Raw genomic sequence first — 20407 nt, forward strand, 5'->3', positions numbered from 1 at the left:
GAGTATGTCCAACAGCTCAGGGTTTGACATGGCCTTGTATGTTAAGCAGAGATCGCCTCTGAGTAGACGATATGCTACAGAGTATAGTTGGAGTTTTTTTAGACAGTCAGCATAGGGCATCTGCTTTAGGCCTGTTATTCTTTTAGTGAGGTATTTCTGCGGCCTTTCCAGCTGTTGCAGATGTCCTGTGAGGTACATACCAAACAGGGCGTTGTACTCTATAATGGGTCTAATGAGGGATCAGTACAGTGGGACAATGACCTCCTTTTTTCTGGATGAAAAGCCCTTAGTGATGAGGTGTGCCACATAGAAGGATTTCCTGACTGTTGTGGCGATGTGGTTATCGAAGGTGAGACCACTGTTCACCTGTGTTCCTAGGTCTTTCATCACACTTTTGGTGTTTAGTGTACTGCCACCTATGTGGTTATTCATGGGTACATGTTTTTTCCAAAGGGGATAACTATACATTTCTTGGCATTAAGCTTGAGCCCATGGCTCTGGCACCAAGCATCTATTTCTATAAGGCCCTTTTGTAGAATATCCACATCATTTGGGGATTCAGTAATGGCTCCCAATTTGCAGTCATCTGCAAACTTTGGTAGCCAGAGGAAAACAGTCCTTGAACCAAATAAGGAACCAGATGCATAAACCAGAGAATACAAGAAAAAGAAAAATAATCTGGTTCCACACAGCAGTGAAAATCAATATGTCCTTTACTGTAGTAAGGTAAGCGCTTTCACGGAATAACATCCGCTTTATTAGACCAACAACAGTTACATTTTTAAACATTAAACATCCAATCAAATATCAGATAAAATGTGCATCATAGCTAAAAGCCATGTGATAAAATACATCTGTAGAATATATAAATCTTTAAAAATTAAAATAAAAACAGACTAAATGAACAATATGTACTTAAAAATAGTAACGAATACAATAGTGAAAAATAATAAAAGATGGACTATTGAAATATATATGATAAAATATTAGAAGAGAGATCAATGCTTTAATGACAGTGTTTTAAGGAAGGGTTTCAGGGAAACTCTGTTGTTTAAACCAGGAGGTTTGTCAGCTTGAAAGTGCAAAATCCATTTCTGTTCACTAGATTCTGTTCTATTATTTATGTCACCTCCTCTCTTGGTACTATGCAGAATCTCTAGTACCATAAAGCTAAATTTATGTTCTTTACCCTCTTTAGCTACATGTAATGATAATGCGCTGGTTTCTTTAACATTCCTGATATCCCTAAGGTGCTCAGGTATTCTATCCTTAAATACCTTGTTTGTTTTACCTATGTAAAATGAGAAGCAGGTAGTACAATAGCCAAAATAGACTACATTTTTTGTTCGACAATCTGCATAAAAAGCAGTATCTATCTTAAAACCCAAAGTGGGATGTGTAAAATGATTACCAATGTGTATATGTGTACAGACCATGCAATTCCTACACATATATGTACTAAGTCTATCAGATATTATAGTCAATTTAGTATTAAAGGATCGATAACAGAGCTGATTCTTAAGTGACCTATTATTTCTAAAAGCAAAATCTGGCTGTGTGCCAATGACCCCATTCAACTCATGTACAGTAGACAGAATATCCCAGTTTTTATTAATATTATCACATGCTACATGCACATTACTGGCAAAGGTTAATGGCATCCTTAGTTTATTCCTAAAGGTATCAGTGGAAGCGTCACTTGAGAAAGTATTGTCAGTATTATCCCTGCTGTTAATACTAGTGGGGAGGGGGGAAGGTATGGCTGGCACTTACCTGACCTATGCCGCCATCCTTCTGCTATTTGAGAATCAATAAGTTTACCACTATAGCCTCTTTCTAAAAATTCTTGTTTAATTGTTTGTAATGCAACAATGAGACTGTCATCGTTATTAAAAAGTCTCATAGTTCGAAATATCTGTCCTTTCAATACATTAAATTTCGTATGATTCGGATGCATACTGCCATAGTGTAGAACATTATTCTTTCTAACAGTTTTCTTATACAAAGTAGTAGACACAGTGGATAAATTATTTTTAGTAACCTTAACATCCAAAAACTCTACTTCTTTATCAGAATATTCATAGGTAAAACTCAAGAAAGTATTTAACTGATTTAAGTATAAAAGAAATTCTTGTAGCCGCTGCTCTGAGCCATGCCACAACAAAAAAATATCATCCACAAAATGTTTATACCATTTGATGTTAATCTGGTATTCATTATTCGAAAGTACATGTTTAGCTTCACAATTAGCTAGGGATAGGTTGGAGTAGCTTTTAGCACAAGCTGTGCCCATAGCTATGCCAACTTTTTGTGCATAATAAACATCATTAAAAATAAACACATTGTTTTCTAGGATGATTTCAAAAAGTGTGGAAATAAGTGTCACCTTAGTATCAGGGGTGGTTCTCTCACACAGTAATTCTCTGACATTTTCAATTCTCCATTCATTTAGTATAACAGTGAACAATGATTCAATATCCAGAGTTACAAATAAACATTGTCATAAGATAATTTCATTTTGTTTAGATAGCTCATTTAAAAAAACTTTTGGTATCCATTAAAACAGTGCTACAATTAGCCAAGGCAGCATGCAAAGTCTTTTCAACAAAGATAGAAAGTGGCTCAGTTACCCAACCTCGGCCTGAAACTATAGGGCGCATAGGTGGAGTTAAAGGATTCTTATATATTTTGGGTAGACCATATATCAAAGGGACTGTTGGATGTTCTACCTTGAAATACTCAAACAGTTGCTCAGATATCATGCCTGTTATTAATAAATCAAAGATCAAAAAATGTACTTTTTCTATGACACTACTGAGTATAAGCATAGGTAAAATGGCATACGTATCAACGTCACTGAGATGACTTAACATAGATTCTATATATTTGTCCTTGTCTATAACAACAATACCACCTCCTTTATCAGCTGAACATATTTCTATACTATTTAGTTCTTTCAATTCAACTACAGCTTGTATCTCTGCAGCTGATAAATTACTAAAATTATTAGTTATTATTACAAGTAGAATTCAAAATCCCGAAGTGCAGAGATTTTGTATTTGCGCTTCTGGTGTTGTGATGTGTGAATGGTAAGGTTTAGTTTGGGTATGTATGTGTGTGTATGTGTGTTGGTTAGGGGCTTTAGTGTATGTCAGTGTGTGTTGTGACTGCGATGTGTATGTGCGAGGGTGTGTAAAATGTGTGGGTGTGAGTTACCTTTGTGTGTCTGAGTGTGCAATCTCGGAGTTAGTATATATAAGTGGGGGGTGTGTGGGGGTGCAGCCCCCCACATGAGGGGGTGCAGGAGTGCTTGCCCCCCTGCTTATCTGTAGTGTAGGATTTTATATTTGAGTTGGGGGGGAAGTTGTGTGTATGTGTTTGTGTGTGGTGCATGTGTAATGTATTGTCGGGATTTTGAATTTCGCGGTTGTGGGGTGTTCGGGATTTGTATGTTTCGGCTACATAATTTCAAAATACTGAAATTCAGGATTTCATTATTTCAGGATTACGTAGTGAATCCATTTATATATATATATATATATATATATATGTGTGTGTGTGTGTGTGTGTGTGTGTGTGTACACAATCAAATTCATGTTGCTGTGTATTTCACACTAGGCTTAGAAACTCATCCATATTGTGCGACATAAAATTGGGAATTAAATTTAGCAACTACGACAGTCTTTGCAAAATGGTTGACCTGTGGAATGTTTGAATCACTTTCTGGAACAGAATCAGACTTTTGAACACATTCTGGTCTGGAAACAATGTCTGACTCATTCTTTGATTTAGAGTTTGCATCACAGATACAATGCTGTGATTGCAATGATGGTGATTCTGGTACAGGAAGAAGATCTCTGCGATTCCTCCTATACTCCACACCCTCGGAGCTTATCATATAGGATCTCAGCTCGGCTCAGATGCCTGTAATCCAGTTCAATCAAAACCTTTCATTGTCTGACTTCGTACCATCTCTCTTTCCCTCAATGAACAAAGTATTCTGCTCGATCTGTCGTAACTAGATTTCTGGATATTACGCTTCTTAAACAATTGGGCCTTGATGATTTTATTGTTCTTAGATTTAGGTTGCAACAAACTTGATGAAATAGGTAGCATACTTCTAGTTTGTCTAGAAACTAGTCTTTGAGGAGGTGAGCCAAGAATATCATCACGAGGTACGTTTCTGAGATTAAGTAAATTCAAGAATACATTGGTATTGTCACACTTTGACTTCTCAAGTAATTGCTTTGCACTCTGTACTGCTCGTTCAGCTATACCATTGGACTGAGGATATTCAGGACTACTAGTGACATGTACAAAGTCCCATTCTCTTGCAAATTTCTGAAACAACTGGCTAGTAAATTGAGTACCATTGTCAGACTAGAGTTTGTGTGGACTACCATGAACTGAGAAATGACGTTTCAACTTAGTAATAACAAATGTTCAGGTTAAATGTGGTAGTAGTCAATCTCAAACCAATTTGAATAAGAGTCTACCAAAACCAAGTAGTGTTGATTGTTCCACTCAAAGATATCAGTTGCTACAGTAGACCAAGGTATTTCAGGTATTGGATTTGGCTGGAGTGGTTCTCTTTGCGAATGCGCTCTGGTATTATTACATACTGAACAAGAAGAAAGAACTCTATCAATATCTTTTGATAATGACGACCAAAATACTAATTCTCTTGCCCTTCTTTTAGTGGATAATAAACCTGGGTGACCACAATGCAAAATATGAATATATTCTTGCTGTAAGGAAGCAGGAACAACAATTTTAAGACCTTTGAAAATAATGCCATCTTTCATCAACAATTCATCTCTGTAAGGAAAATACAATTGCACCTCAGGTAATATAGTGGATTGCATTGACAGCCATCTGACATTGATGTAGTGATTAAGCTTTTGTGAAATTGGATCAGTCGTAGTGTGATCTCTTAACTCATCAAGTCTAGTGGTGGAAAAATGATGCACTGACATTGCATCAAAGTCAAAAGTATCAGCATCCAGCTTTCTGTTGTACTTCCAGGTGATCTGGAAAAGGTATCAGCCAAATAGAGCAATTTACCCTTAGTGTAGACCATTTTGAAATTGTAATTTTGCAATTTGAGCATCATTCTTTGTAATTTTGCTGGAGCAGAATGCATAGGCTTCTTTAGAATGGTAACTAGAGGTAAATGATCAGTTTCAATCTGGATAACTTGACTATAAATATAATCATGTGAAAACTATTGCCAAAGCTCTTTCTCAATTTGAGCATAATGGATCTCAGTTTGAGTACATGTCCTAGATGCATAGGCTACTGGTCTGCCCTCTTGAATAATAACTGCACCAAAACCAAAATTTGAAGCAGCACAGGAAAGAACAACTGGTTTATTGACATCATAGTATCTTAACATATGTGGGGTGGCAATTTTCTGCTTAAGGTCATTAAACGCCTTCTGATGATGTTCTAACCATGACCATACAACATTTTTGCATGTTAGTTCTCTCAAAGATGCTGTCAACTCACTGAAGTCTGGTATAAATTTGCTTAAATAGTTGATTATACCCAGAAAACAATGTAAACCTTGCACATTGTCTGGTGCTGACATCTCTGGAATAGCTGTTTGTTTGGTTGGGCCAGGTTTTAAGCCTGTACTTGTAAATAAATGACCTATGTACATAACTTCTGGAAGTCTGAATCTGTACTTCAGAGGATTGACCTTCAAGTTTACTTCACGTGCTCTGTCTAGAGCTTGCTTGAGGTTTCTGTCATGCTCTGCTTCACCATTGGCTCCAACTAATAGATTGTCTACTATTACGGCACAAGGATAACCTGAAAAAATTTGTTGCATTGCACGCTGAAAGACTTCACTTGCAGAATTTATTCCAAATGGTATCCTTAGGAATCTGTATCTGCCAAACGGAGTACCAAAAGTAGTTAGAAATGAGAATTTGCGATCAAGCATCACTTGCCAAAATGAACTCTTTGCATCCAAAACAGAAAATACAGTGGCATTCAGGATTACAGCTGCAACTTCCTCAACTGTGCACATTGGATGATATGTTCTTTTTAATGCTTTGTTCAAATCTCTAGGATCAATGCATATTCTGATTTCGTCTGAGCCTTTCTTATGAGTGGCTGCCATGGACAACACCCATTCAGTTGGTTCTATGACTGGACACATCACACCTTGCTGCACCATCTTATCCAACTGAGCTTTAACTTTATTTTGCATTGCTATAGTAACTCTTCTTGCTGGTCTGACTACTGGAGTTATCTCGGGATCTAACTTCATATAATACACAACTGGAAGTTTGCTCAAGTTGTCATCGAAAACATCAGCATACTCTGAAAAAATGGCTTTGGAAAAACTTGAACTTGTAACTGCACTCATATGATGAACTTCTTTAGCAAAAGAAAGCAGATTCATTCTCAAACTATCTTTGAGACCTAGTAAAGATTGCACTGGTCATCAGACTACATAGAATAATAAGTTGTAACACTTCTCAGCCAAATAACAAGAAAGTATTACTGATACTTCAGTTTTAATTTCTTCACCTCCATATGCAACGACTCTCGCACTGCTGGTTACATTGAGTTTTTTTTAGTTCTCACTTTTGCAAATGTGTCTGCTGATATAACATTACACTTTGACCCAGTATCTACTCTGAGCTCTGTGGATTTTCCATTGATGCAAACTGTACAAAACACATTGCTCCTTGTTAATTAAGTTTACTGCATCAACTCTTTCTCCAAGTACTGATACACCATTCACATAAAAAGCTGACTGTTTTGGCTCTACTTGATCAACTTGCTTTTTTGTGTGACCTTTCTTTACCATTGAGTGAGACTTACTTGATTTGCAAAACTTTTGGAAATGGTTCAGTTTTTTACATTTGTTACATTGCTGACCATGTGCTAAACACTTCTCTCTTTTAGACTCATGATTTGCATCACAATTCGACAGTTAACAATAAAGCTAGACTTGGGTTTTGCTGACTCACATTTGTGTTGCACTGAGTTGGTGGTGGAGCTTGTACTTTCTCTGGAACTTTCTGCAAAGCTTTGTAACTTCTTTGGAAACCCTGTGGCTGCCCCTTGCTTAGGCATATTTCTATTTGCCCCGTGATGCATACTATCAACATTTGCTCTGGAGCTTACTAAAACCATGCTTTTGGCACTTACAAGCATATTCTTATGTCTTTCTGTCACTTCATGGATCTGATAAATCTCTATTGCTTTGCTTAATGTCAAATTGCTGTCACAAAGTAAAATCTTTCTCACTGCAGCACTATTTATACCACACACGTCTGGCCTTTATCAGCTTATCTTTCAAATCACCAAACCAACATGTTTTAGCTCTGTTTCTCAAGTCAGCTATATAAGCTGCAAATATTTCCCATGGTTTCTGATTTCTTGTGTAAAACAAATGCTTCTCTAATGTAATGTTCATCTGGGGGTTGCACATTTCTCTAAACTTATGCTTCAAACACTCGGGGTCTTCCCTTGATTCAGCTTGCACAGCAATATGGCGGTCTGCACCTTCACCTTCATACACTGCTAGTGCATATACAAATGAATGTGTTCTCTTTCTATGGCCTGAGATCCTGCTAGATTTAACAAAATGAATGCCTTGGCTGCCTCTTTATCTGCATAAGCTGCTTGTATGAAAATATCATACTGTTGTTCAGGTATTCTCCAGTTCTCTGCAATATTCTGATCAAATACAAGTGGATGAGGTTTCAAAATCCATCTGCCATACCAGCGAAGGGTCTTGCAAATAAGAATGTATACACACACACAATGCGCATAAGTAATTGGCATAAAAACAATTTGCTCAATGCTTTTGTGCTCTGAACTTATAGTTTCTCTCTTTAAGCTTATTGGAATTATGCAAATGAACAACCTCGTAGTACATTCAAAGAACTAGACTTTGCGAAATAAACTTCTTGGGCTTCTCAATGCTTTATTACACTTTGCAAAATAGTTTTTCAGATTTATTAGATATATTGATGCTTTATTGTGTTCTTGGGCTATCAATGTTTTACAAAACTTTACGAAATAGCTTTTCAAACTTTTCGATACTTTACAGAGCTTTGTGAAATAATTTCTCGGACTTTCGATGGTTTATGAAATCGTTGTTTGGTAAAGGCAGAAATGCTGAGGTCATTTACTTTTGGAATTGGTAAAGGCAGAAATGCTAATTTAATGCACTTTCTGTCATCTATCATCACTCGCTATGCTTGCGAAATTGGTAAAGGCAGAAATGCTAAAGTAATCAGTTGGAATCTTATTGATAAAGGCAGGAATGCTACAGTCATACACCATCACTAGTTAAAGTCATCACTTTAAGAAACATTCAAGAATTTTACGATGCGACTGAGCAATTCACGAGCACTGTAATACTCTTGTCATCTTTTATAACAAACACCTTTTATCTATGCAATAACATATCAAGCAACTGTACAATGCGAATAAATCGAACTTCTGTTGCCCAAATTCAATATCTTTCAAAGCTATGACTTAACTCATTCCCTCCAGTAGAGCTCTTTTGAGTGTGTACCTTTAACACCTAGTGGGCGTGGCTTCAGTATTTAAAAATTGAAGTTATCACCTTACATTTTTAACAAATACCCATTGACAGGGGTCATATATCAATACAATTGTGTTTGCTATCATGTATGCTTCAAGATAAAATTTTTCCGATACCGTGTATGTAACACGGTTTTGGAATTGTTAATGCAAATATGAACAGGCAATATATGACGCCTAGAGGAGCAGTAGGGTGTAACTGCAGAAACGCCTGGAGACGTCACTCGGCTGTTTTTTGCGGTTTTTGGTGTTGTGGGGTTTCGTTGTTTTGGTCTTCGGTGTTGTGAGGTTTCGTTGTTCTGAAGTAGACCCATATATATATATATATATATATATATATATATATATATATATATATATATATATATATATATATATATATATATATATATATATGATATTAAAAAAGAAAGGGGCACTAATGCACTTTACAGACATATAAGAGATAACATAGAACATTTTTTAAATTTGTAATTCTGGAGAAGATAGATAAGAATGCCTGAAGAGGTCCATGGCCAGTCATTTTAGAAACATAAGGGTTATATTGACAATTGTTTTTTAATGCACATAACTGGCCAGGGCTCAGTGACTATTCATCAATAGTTCCACTGTTAAAGTTAAAATCACTTACAAGATAACAGTGTAAGAGCCTGTTTGTCAAATATTTTTAGTATATAAGGCAAAATGGAGGGGAGGTTTGCGGTTTATATACATATATACTATATATATGATATATATATATATATATATATATATATATATATATATATATATATATATATATATATATATATATATATATATATATATATATATATATATATATATATATATATATATATATATATATGGGTCTACCTGACAACGTCGACAGCTTAGAACGCCGACAATGAGAACACCGACGCCAGAAGATCGAAAACTGAGAAGACCGACTGGTGAAAACCCAGATGCTGAGAACACCGACATGGGAAAAGGCTGTGTAAGTATACGGTAGTGACGGACGTTAGGGTGCGAGTAAGGTAAGTGTGCGATATTGACGGTCTCTAGGGATAGGGGTGGGTTAAGTGAGTTAGGGTTAGGGCGCGGGTTAGGTAAGTGTGTGATAGTGATAGTCTTTGGGTTATGGGTGGGTTAAGTGAGTTAGGGTTAGGGCGCGGGTTAGGTGAGTGTGCGATAGTGACAGACTTTAGGGTTAGGGTTTGGGTTAAGGTTGTAGATAGTTGTGTATGTGAGGTTTAGTGTGGGTTTGTAAGGATTTTGGTGTGCTTGTGTTGTGTGTGTGCTTTTTGGACAGGGGATTTGTTTTGTTTGTTGATTGTTGGGATTATGGTGTGTCGGGCATGTGAGGTTTCGTGTTTGTGAACTGTCGGTTATGTGGTGTCGGTGATTTCGTTGTCGGTGTTGTGGTGTGTCAGTGTTGTCAGGTAGATCCATATATATATATATATATATATATATATATATATATATATATATATATATATATATATATATATACAAAACTAAATGTATGAAATTAATAGAAGATGTAGTTCATGATTTTAATTAAATATTTGAAAATAAGAATGCTATGATGGTTTTATGAATGCTTTTACGTTTTAAAAGGATTTTTTGTACTGGGTCTTTAAATTAAATTGCTGGTCATGTGATTTAGAGTATTATTTAAGCGATTCTTTTGAAAAATGTCTCCATCTGATTAAGTTTTACATGATATAAGATAAAAGTGTTCGTTTTAAGGGGTGTAATAAACAGGTTTCTAATGGCTTGCAGACTGGTGATCCCAGTTATTCTCATTAGGGGTAGTATATAACTATCGATCATGGGATCGTCAAGGCCAATCTATAACCAAATGTGATAAGTAATTTCAAGCACAAAAAAGGGTAACTGGCTAGGCTTAAAATGGCCTGCAAGGCTAGTACTTACCTATAAATCTATGAAATTATGACAGAGAGAAAAACAGCAATAAAGAGAAAGAGAGTGAATGAATACAGAGCACAAAACTGTTTGCTGGTAATCATCAAAGAGAATCTGCAAATAAATCTCATAAGCACTGAAATTACCAGTGACACTTAAGATGCCTGACTGATATGTGCAGTTATAAGTGATTTTTTTCTGACTTTCCTGATGTACAGCAGTTACATTTGTATGGACTGATTCCTACTTGAAATTAAGTTAATTTATTTCTCATATGTTAGTAATTTCTAGTATTTATAAAAAAATTAAATGTGGTGCATGCTAGCTCTTTGAGTTTTAGCTTGATTGGAACCTAGAACAATAGGTTCAGAAAGGTGACAAGATAAGTACTCAGCCATCTTATTATCACCTACAGAAAAATTTATAGCCAGTACTACAGAATATTAATTGTTCTGGCATTGTCACCTCACTCATGAATGACTGTCATGACCTCATCTACAGAAATGGTCCTTGTCCCACTGCTTCTTTCTGGCACTGCCTTCTCAGAGGAGGGCATGCCCACTGGAATTATCAGTGGGATCTTTCCATCTCCCAAAAATGTCTTTATTTGAGGTCAACAGTTCTTTACTGTTGCTATTAGTGCCCTGGGGAACATACTACTCCTCATTAAGTCACAAGATGGTTTGCCAAAATCTCATTGAGGTTTTCTGAAAGTCATTTTTATATGGCCTCAACAAACTCCTTCCACACTCAGTCTTTCAGTTTGATGACTGCCACACTTGTTGCCTTCCTGGCCTGTATGTACCTCCTGGTAAAGTCTGGAGGTTCCCCTTTTAATGTAGGAAAGAACATGTCTCTCTCTAACTTAATGCTTCCCTTACCACTGCTGTCCATCAGCAGGTCCCAGGGTTATTACCATTATAAGGCATTACTATTCTCCACAGCACCTTGTCACTGTCTATTCAAACTCCACATCTTCATCCTCCAAGCATATCTGGGAGAAGCTCTTCCAGAGGTGAAAGTTAAACTCCACACAGATGCATCAGCCTGGCATTCTTGGGGTGCTGTCATGTCACTGTACATTTTAATTTTCTGGGTCTGTCCAGCACCGTTGTCTGACCTAGCTCATCACAATTGGTGATCACTTAATGTCTCAGCACCTCTTTCAGCTGGGTGTCAGGAACACATGACCTGAGATCTCATGACATAACAAAAAAGTCATTTGTTAACCTTTGTCACAATGTGCTCTATCAGATATGCTTATAAATACATTTGTGTTTGAATACGTTTTCTGTGATGGACAACTCTTTAGTTGAACAGAAGCCAAAATAGAATTTACTAGCCAGGTTCTTCCAGGCAAGCCATTCCTCACAGTCTCCTCTCCCCATGTATTTCCACCATTCTTCTTGTGATTCAAGAAAAAAACTATCTTACACTTGAAGGTTTACCAGTGGAAAAGTGAAGCAAACAAAGAAAAAGACCTCTGGTATTCCACCACAGCAAAAATCCACCATGATAGAGTCCTATGTCAAACAACAAGCAATTTTAATGGATAAGAGTAAAAACAGCATTAAAATTCCATAGTGCTAAAACGATAAGCGCTTTCAGCTGTTTAGCCTTCTTCAGATCGTTATCTTTTGGTAGCAATGCTTAATATTTATACTAAAAACTAACCAATAAGGTTTAAAATCAATTGACTTCTAAACCAATAATGTCAATTCATTCTTCGTCTTCATTAAAATATCCAGTAATCTTCCTTTGCATTACTAAGTAGCCAATAGCTATGATTTAAAATTGGCACCAAAAATATGCTAATATACTATGTTAGCCCATCCTACTTCAGCTATATGCTAATATGCACTTCTCTGCCTAGTTTTTTACTGGCTATAAGTGCCGAATGTATCATTCCAATGGATTTAGTTTTACATAGCTTCCCTGTTTCCACTTTGCTGCCATCCAGTGGCCAAAGTGTAACACTAGCTTTTTAAAGATTTTTCAGAAGCATTTGTTTCCATTATTTTTATTACTTCATGGCTTCCCTGTTCCACTTTGCTGCCATCCAGTGGCCAAAGTGTAATACTAGCTTTTTAAAAATTTTTTTCAAAAGCATTTGTTTTATTTTTCTTTGCCATATATAAACTTACTATAATTAACTTTAACTAACAGGTCGCCTTTCTGGGATTTTTATATATGATCTTCTTTTACAGTTATCTACTTTTCCAGATATATGAAACAATTCATATCTATGACTATCAAACTATTAAAATATTACTGACACAGCCAAAAGCATGGTCACTATGTCAACTCTACTTCCGTCAGCACAGAAATGCATAAATGTACATTACAATTTTTTATCCTTTTACTACATAGAGAGTCCATTATTCACTAAATAATCTCTAGATATATAAGTATATAAAATAACGTCCCTATTCACTGCCTTGATAAAAAACAATGTCCAAATATGCCTCTTGTAAAACTATCACTATTATGAAGCGAGAACATGCACACATCCTTAGTGAAAAGCAATATTCAGATCTAAAGTACTTTCCATATCAGAATTAATAAATACTTAATAGCTGAATATTATTGAATATTATACTTATTGAACTTGTTATTTTGTATTTGATGAACCTAACAAAACTAAAATGTATACATTGTTATTATGTCATAATGTCAGCTAAAAGAAAAAAAATGAATAAAAATGTTAGTTTGATCTAAATAAACATAAATAAATTATAAGTCTAGTGGTTCTGAGTTGTAATAGTATTCCTTCTAGTTTTTAACATAGGTTTCAATGGAAATATAGTGTTTAGTCCAGGGGGACGATTTGCCCTCATATTAATTATCCAAGATATTTCACGTAGTTCTGTTCGATTATGGACGTCTCCTCCTCTCTTGGTCTGGATAACAGTTTCAATTGCTTTGAAAAGGAAGGAATGAGTCGGATGTTTGGTTGTCTCTTTATCCATCCCTCACCAACCAAGCGACTAAGCAGCTCATCCTACTAGTCAGGCATGACAAAATGGCAACTTCAGGTGTACTCTCCAGTCCAGCTGGTGTATCTGGGTATCCTGAGGCAATGTTGCAACTGCCTCATGTACATAGACAGCCCTCTCCTCCTACCACAAAACACTAACATATGTGAGAGATGCAATTATACAGCCAAACTGGAGGCTAAGGTATCTCCACCCAAGACTGGAACAGACAGTCATGAGGAGAAGGTTAACACTCACACCACACCTCCAGCCTCACAGAGACCTACTAAACTAGCACTGGCAAAAGATACACATAAATACACAAAATCATACTTGGAGGCTCTAAATAAAAACCTGCAAAAGCATCAGAGAGCTCCAATGCAGACACCCACAAAACCTGCACCTCCCGTCACAAACCAAACAACACATAAAACACAAAATCAATGTGCCGCACAATCACAGCCCTTAAGGCGAAATAGCATACCTAACACACTAGTAATAGGTGACTCAATAGTCAGGCACACTGATGCCCCACTCATTAGGCTGGACAAGGAGAAGGTTACTGTTAGCTGCCAGTCGGGAGCCAGAATCCACCTCATAACACAAGCACTCAGGTCACTCCAGAACAAGTACAAATATGACTCTGTCATTGTTCATGTTGGTGTGAATGACCTGAGCCGTACCTCCCTGGACTACATGAAAAGAGACATGGAAGAGCTCTCTGATCATGTAGCCCAAGCGGGTATGACCCTGACCCTGAGTAGCATCCTGCCCTCACCAAGAATGATACCTCAGTATAAAGAAAAAATGATCAATTTCAACAATTGGCTAAGCTTCTGGTGTCATTCAAAGGGGATCCAGTGTCTGTCAGCCTGGGATGACATGCTCGACAAGCTGCGCTGCTTTGCAAGAGACGGCTTGCACCTGTCACCCCTTGGCTTTCGAATACTGGCCAAGGCTCTCGCTGCCCCCATAGTGCCTTTTTTAGGAAGGCTCAAAATTCAAACCCAACTCTGTAAACAGCACAAGTAAAAAACTGAGGGTTATGCTACTCTGCGCCAGGAGTTTAAATCTCAAAATGCATGTGCTCGAAGCACTCCTAAGTATGGAGAATGTCGACATCTGTGCAGTAACTGAAACCTGGTTCAAGGCTCCAGAGAGCACTCCAGCACTACTGGGTTACAACTCGTACCACACATTTCAGCCACAGAACACGGACCGAAACACAAAAGGAGGGGGTGTACCCATATTCATCAAGGATACCCACACCTCCAGGTTAGTGGCGCAGCATGATACCTCTGAGATCATCCATGTGCAACTAACATCGGGCAAATCTGCAATGCAAATTGTGGCCTGCTACAGATCACCCTCCATGACCCAGGACCACCACTCCACCTTTCAGGAGACACTGGAAAACATGAAGGTCCTACCGAACACCCTGATCTTGGGAGATTTCAATTACCCTACCATTAACTGGGAAAACTACTTGAGTACAAAGTCCCAGGCTCAGCGCTTCCTGGAATTTATCAACTCAAATGCCCTGGATCAGCTGGTAAACTCCCCTACCAGAGGCCACAACATATTGGACCTGGTCATCACCAACATGGGTGACAGGTGCTCCGTACCAGAGGGCAACCCGTCACTGGTTAGATCAGACCATAAATTAATCACCCTGGATGTCCACACCCCACCACCACCCCCAACCAAGGAAACCACAGTGAAAAACTTTTCTAAAGCAAACTTCACCTTACTTAAGTCAGAGGTGGTAAGTTTCACAGCCCCCACGCTACAGGATAACACTGCCCAAGATGCAGAATCCTTTACAATTGCAGTCTATGAGCACCTACAAGGATGCATGGATCGTGCCATCCCTAGCAAAACCAAGACTCACTCCCCTAAGAAAAGAAAACCAGTCTGTGGACCCCTGCCATAAACAGATTATACAACAAAAGGAGGAAACTAGTTCAGAAAAAATGCAAATCCCAAGAAGGAAAGACATCCCTGATCAGTATCAGTAAGAAACTAAGGTCCTTCATAAAATCATCCAAGGCTAACTTCGAAAGAAAAATAGCCAAGGACTCAAAAGATAACCACAAAGCCTTCTTTAGCTATGTCAAAAATCTAAGTGGCAACTTGCAGATATGCTCTGATATAGTGCAGAATAGCACAAAATATACTGAACCTACTTATATTGCCAACATACTGGCAGATAGACTCAATGCAAACTTCACCTCCCTCTCACTTTTAAAAGGACCCACAACAATACCAGAAAAGTGTAGTGTCCCGGAAATCACAGAAGCACAGGTGAAAACAACCCTTTCAAAAGCCAAAAACACAGCATCAATGGGGCCAGATGGTGTCCCAGGCTGTGTCTTGCATGAACTACAGAACAAACTAACCCCCCACCTAAACACGCTGTTCAACCTCAGCCTCTCCACAGGCTACGTGCCCATAGAATGGCGCACAGCAATGGTTATTCCACTCCACAAAGAAGGAGCCACAACTGACCCTGGTAGCTATCGCCCCATAAGCCTGACTAGCCTGCTCTGCAAGCCTATGGAGCGCATCATCATGGAACTCATTAACAAAGATATTGGGAACCTCCAAACACTTGACCCGATCCAGTTCGGCTTTGTTAAGGGCAGATCATGTCTACTAAACTTAGTTGACTTCTTCGAGACAGTTACCAAGGCCATAGATGAGGGAAAGGTGGTTCACACAGCCTACCTTGATCTCGCCAAGGCGTTCGACACCATTCCTCACTCAGGTATTATAGAAAAACTCACCAGCCTGAACATAAACCCCTACGTCACAAGATGGGTTGCCAACTGACTTACAGACAGAACTCACACGGTAAGAATAGCGGGCTCCAGGTCTGACTCTAAACCAATCACAAGTGGTGTCCCGCAAGGCTCAGTCCTGGGACCCCTACTGTTCGGCATATATTTCTCAGAAGTACAGGCAAACACAGGAGGACTATGGCTAACCAAGTTCACCGATGACTGCAAACTGGGAGCCATAATTGCCTCTCTGGCTGACACGGACATCCTCCAAAAAGGCCTTACTGAGACAGACAGCTGGTGTCAAAGTCATGGCCTCAAGCTAAATGCCAAAAAATGCGTAGTCATCCCGTTTGGGAAAAACAAAACACCCATGAATTACCACATAGGCAGCAGCTCCCTTAATACAGAAGAGGTAATAAGAGATCTGGGGATCCAGGTAGATAGTAATCTCTCCTTTGACAATCATATTGCCAAAGTAGTTAGGAAATCCTTCTATGTGGCCCATCTAATTACTAAGGGGTTTGCATCTAGAAATAAAGAGGTTATAGTGCCCCTCTACTCGACACTCATCAGACCCATCATAGAGTACAATGCCCCATTTGGGATGTACCTCACAAGACACTTCCAGCAGCTTGAAAGACCACAAAAGCACCTCACCAAGAGGATTACTGGCCTCAAACATATGTCCTATGCAGCCTGACTGAAAAAACTCCGGCTGTACTCAGTGGCATATTGCTTACTCAGAGGTGATCTCTGCCTGACTTACAAAGCCATGTCCAACTCAGAATTGATGGACATGCTCCACCTAAAAAAATCCAAGTCACTGCGAGCCACGCGCTCTAGTGAGCTAAACCGCACCACAACAATAAATAGAACATGCTGGAGGGATAGATTCCTGTCACAGAGACTCCCCATGCTTTGGAACAAAATTCCTAACTACATTAGGCAGAGCCCCTCACTAACACTCTTCAAGAGAAGCCTTGACGAGTGGATGGGTAACAGAAAGTACACCCCCGGGATCACTTCATTGGCTCTGCTTGACAGAGGTTCAGTTAATTAATCAATGGCGGCAAAAGCCGACACATTCTGGCTAGGCTTATAAATGCCCTCGGGCAGATAGCCTTGTACCTACCTATGAACCTATGTTGTGTTATATGCACTGCTAGTGCATTGTTTGGTTCCTTTTGTCGTATATCTCTTAAGTGTCGTAGTATACGATCTTTAAGCTTCTGATCTGTCTTGCCTATGTAAAAAGCATTGCAGTGATGGCAAGTGGCCAAATACACTAGATGTGCTGTGGTGCAATCAGCATATACATTGAAGTGATATTGTTTATTTCCATAAGTGGAGACAAAGACATTAGAACTGTCAATGTAAGGGCAGGCTTTGCATCTACTACATTTAAAAGTGCCCCTTCTGTCTGAACGTATATTTTGTGTGGTGGTACCATCTCTGTTACATAGGAATCTTTTCAAATTTTTCTTGTTTTTATACTGAAATCTCGGTTGCTCTCCTACTATATGTTTCATTTTCTCATCCATTGTTAGTATTGATCAATGTTTTCTTATTATAGCACATATCTGTTTATTGTCTGAACTATAAGTTAACAGACAATTTAACCGTAGAATATGGTTATCAGAAACAATGGCTTGCTGTAAAGAAGTGTTCTTGGAGAAATAAGGTTGTCCTCTGCCTTTCCTTATTTCCTGCAAATTTTGTTTGAGTCTTAAATTATATGTCCAGTGTGCATACTTTGTTTATGTAAATAATGTTTTCTCCAGGTATCTTTCCTATGGATGCTTGTATTTATGCTTTCTTTAGGATCTAGGTGGACTTTAACATCCAAAAAATGTATTTGAATAACTATTAGCACATGGTGTACCCATGGCTACTCCCCAAGTTTGTAAATAGAAGTCTTCTCTATAGATAAAGATGTTGTTTTCTAGAACAAGTTCTAGTAGAGCACATGTTGGATCTGCTGTTATATTGTGTCTTCATAGGAAAGTATTAATAGCATGCAAACCATAGTCATTAGGAATAACTGTGAACCAACTGGTAATGTCCATGATTACCAGTATAAGATTTTCAAACACTGTCAAGTGTTTAGTTTGCAAAGACAGTTCTGAAAGACACTGGCCAATTTTTGAGTGATTTCTTTGAACAAACTAAACACTTGACAGTGTTTGAAAATCTTATATTGGTAACCATGGACATTACCAGTTACCAAATTTGGTATTAGCAGAATGGGAGCAAGAAACCATCTTCTCGGAAAATAACATATGGCTCCCACATCAACTATAGTATGGTCATTTTGTTGATGATGTCTGTATCTTATGGCAAGGAAAGATGAAATAGCTGAATAGCTACGTCGATTACATCAATGAAAGTACTAATTTCCTTATATTCAAAGCAAGTTCATCATATCAGGAAATAGATGTTTTGGATGTTAAAGTCCACCTAGATCCTAAGGAAGGCATAAATACAAGCATCCATAGGAAGGATGCCTGGAGAAACCATTATTTACATAAACAAAGTATGCACACTGGACATATAATTTAAGACTCAAACAAAATTTTCAGGAAATAAGGAAAGGCAGAGGCCAACCTTATTTCTCCAAGAACACTTCTTTCTCTGGGCAAGGTGGTGAGAGGAATCGAATGGCTCCATTCTGCCCTAATAGTTTGTTTACACCTCAGCTACACCCCTTATTAGATACATTTTTGAAATCAGTTGAGAATGACATCTATAACTATTATAACAATAGAAAAGTGGACTACTGGAAAAATAATTTGAGTTTCTTACAGAGAAAGGCACTGTTTGAATTAAGGAATGACCAGTCAATAGTTATTAGACCAGCAGATAAGGGGGGCCCCATTGTGTTGATGGACCATTCGGATTATAATGACAGCATGAGGGGGCTACTAGGTGATGTCAGTTCCTATAGTAGGATAAATATTAATGAAGTTACTAATAAAGTTTTTTGTGTGTATGACATGTTGGATGATTTAGTTAAAAGTAGTGATATTACTTGGGATCTGTTTAAATATTTAAAGGTATGTAACCCATTAATACCGGTAATACAAGGATTACCAAAGGTGCATAAGTCTTTGACTAAACCACCTATGCGACTGATTGTAGCAGGACAAGGCTGGCTAACGGAACCTTTTTCTATATTTTTAGAACATCACCTTTGACTTATAGTCAATACTAATCAGTTTATTTTGAAAGATAGTAAGCAATTTTTATTGGACTTATATAGTTATACCAAAACTTTGGATGATTATGAACATTACTTTCTTGTTACTCTAGATGTTGTTATTTTGTTCACTGTCATACCTAATGAATTAGGAGTATACAGAGTGCAATAATACTTGAATATGAAATCAGTTTACAGCAGAGAGAAAATAGACCTTTTAGCGCTGTTTTTGAAAACAGTATTGCAGAATAATGTGTTTATCTTTGATGAAGATATTTACTTACAGAAGGATGGCGTGGCTATGGGCACATCTTGTGCCAATAGCTACGCCAACCTTGTGATGGCTGATTGGGAGAAGGGCCTGCTTTTTCCATTAGATGCCTTCTGTAGGCACGTGGGTTTTTATAGGAGGTTTGTAGATTACCTCTTTTTGGTTTGGAAGGGGGATGTCACTAGCCTCCTAGAGTTTGTTGATGTCATGAATAATTTAACAGGGTTTTTGAAGTTTACCTTTTGCTTTTCATTGACTGAAATATCATTTCTGGATGTCAACATCGTTAGGCTTCAGAATGGACTCTTGAACACTGCAGTCCATAGGAAACCATGCCATAGGAACACCCTTTTACATAGGCATAGTATGCACCCCAAGTATGTCTTTGATAATGTGATGAAAGGGCAGATCATGAGGGCATCCAGACTTAATCCATCTGATGAAGGATATTCACAAGAATTATCTAATCTTAGGGCTAGATTCATCAAGAGATGTTATAGAGAAGACGTCTTTGATCAGGTTGCTGTAGAAGTTAATGACTTAAGACAGACAAGAGCGTGACCGTATTTTTCAGAAGATAGTAATGAAGCTGAGCCTCTCTCAACCTCTGAACCCTATGAAATCAGGGTACCTATGTATTTCACGAAAGATGCAGAATATATTAAGACGTCATTGACGAAACATTGGGACACAC

This window comes from Protopterus annectens, chromosome 1.part1 (genome assembly GCF_019279795.1).
Source record: "Protopterus annectens isolate FY-2018-M chromosome 1.part1, PAN1.0, whole genome shotgun sequence".
NCBI classification, from domain to species: Eukaryota; Metazoa; Chordata; order Ceratodontiformes; family Protopteridae; genus Protopterus; species Protopterus annectens.